We start from the raw sequence: 1851 nt of genomic DNA on the forward strand, positions 1-1851 counted from the left end.
TTTTAAAGAATGAAATTAGGACATCTTCTCCCAACATATAAAACCATGGAAATGGATTAAACACCTAAATGTAAAATCGAAACCATAAATCTCTTAGAAGAAGACATAGGCAGAACACTCTGACATAAATCACAGTAAATATTTTTCTTGAATTTGTCTCCTAAGGGAAAAGAAATAAAAGCAAAGAATGGTACCTAATTAAACTTCAATGCTTTTGGTCAACAAAGAAAACCGAAAAAATGCAAACAACTTACTGAATGGGGGAAAACATTTACAAATGCTATAACTGATAATGAGTTATTTTATAAAATATATAAGTAGCTCGTACAACTCAATATCACGTAACCAACCCAATTACAACTGGACAGAAAACCTGGATAGACATTTTTCAGAAGATATGGCGAACATATGTAAAGATGTTCAACATTGCTCATCATCAGAGAAATGCAAATCAAAATCACAATGATATATCTGCACACACCGGACAGAAAGGAGCCACTGTGGTCTGGGGCCTGAGGTCACACTCAAGCTGCAGCTCCGTGCCATGGCTTCAGCCAGTCCATTTGCAAACTGGTCTCTCAGGCACATGGGCTGCTGCCCCGCTGCAGTCACACTCTGAGGTCTTCAGGTTGACCTGGTCTCCCTGCCTGGGTGACCCAAGCCCCTAAAGATGGTGCAAGGAGCCGCCAGTACAGACAGCCCCTTGGCAGAACAGGTGGAACACTAAGACCTCAGGGCCATGGCTATAAAGAGTGCATTAGAGTGGAATGGGCCACAGTCCAGTGAGTGAGCAAACCTCTCTGTGGCCTACAAGAACGTGACCAGGGCACACCATTCTTCCTGGAGGATCATTAGTAGCATTGAGCAGAAGACATCTGCAGATAGTAATACAATAAGATGACAAAGAGGGTCTGTGCTTACGGTGGAAAGGACAGAGGAGTTGGAGCCACTGTGTCAGGATGTGCCGAGCCTGCTGGATACCTAGCAATATCTGATCAAAAATGACAGTGAGACTCAGTATGAGAGCAAAGTGTTTTTTCCTGCAGATGACAGGGGACGACTACCGCTACCTGGCCAAAGTTGCCCACTGGCTAGAAGAAGGTGACCCTCATGGAGTCACCTGAGAAGGCCCACAGCAAAGCCCATGAGGTCAGCGAGGAGCACACACAGTCCAGTCACTCCAGTGAGCTAGGACAGGCCCCCAGCTACTCTGTCCTCTACTCCACGGTCCACAAGGCCTTGTAGCAAGCCTGCCATTTGACCATGATCGCTTTCAATCATCACCAAGCTCGCGACATTCTCAACAAGACTCCTACAAGGACTCCAGGCTCATGAGGACTCGAGGATCATGCAGTTCCTAGGTGACAACCTCCTGCTCTGGACAAATGATCAGCAAGATGACCAGGGAGAAGGGAACCATTTAGGACCCCGGGTGGACTGGCAGCACAAGCTGATGCTATTAGAACAGTACTTTTTTCCCCCCAGGAGTTGGGGGTCAGGCAAGATAGGGAAAAGGAGGGGTGACCTTCCTAGGGAGAAACCCATCACTTCTCCTGTCTTTGATCATCTCTTTGGCATTTTTGCCAAAATACCGCAAGTGGAAAGTCAGACTAACTATGCTGGTACTGGAATAGCATCCTCACCCTAGAAGATAGACTGTTTTGCAGATTAATGCAAGGGGAGCTACTTCAATTTAATTTATTGCTAGAAAATAGGGTTTTAAGATGCAAAGAGAACTTAAGACAGCTCTCATTCAATAAGTTCTGTGGTTCTATTAAGAATGTTTATTCACATATGCTCTTGCCTTTTAAGTTTTGGGTACTTTCTAGCTCATCTGCTCTAGCTGAGTAT

At 45.1% G+C, this 1851-nt stretch overlaps 1 pseudogene; it reads left to right on the forward strand.

Moving 5' to 3' along the window:
- Positions 1–739: 739 nt before the first annotated feature.
- LOC147358962 (14-3-3 protein gamma pseudogene) lies at positions 740–1648 on the forward strand (annotated as a pseudogene).
- Positions 1649–1851: the final 203 nt, after the last annotated feature.

Source organism: Bos grunniens, chromosome 14, assembly GCF_055505025.1.
Source record: "Bos grunniens cultivar Pamir isolate PY7600 chromosome 14, Bosgru_T2T1.0, whole genome shotgun sequence".
Lineage (NCBI taxonomy): Eukaryota > Metazoa > Chordata > Mammalia > Artiodactyla > Bovidae > Bos > Bos grunniens.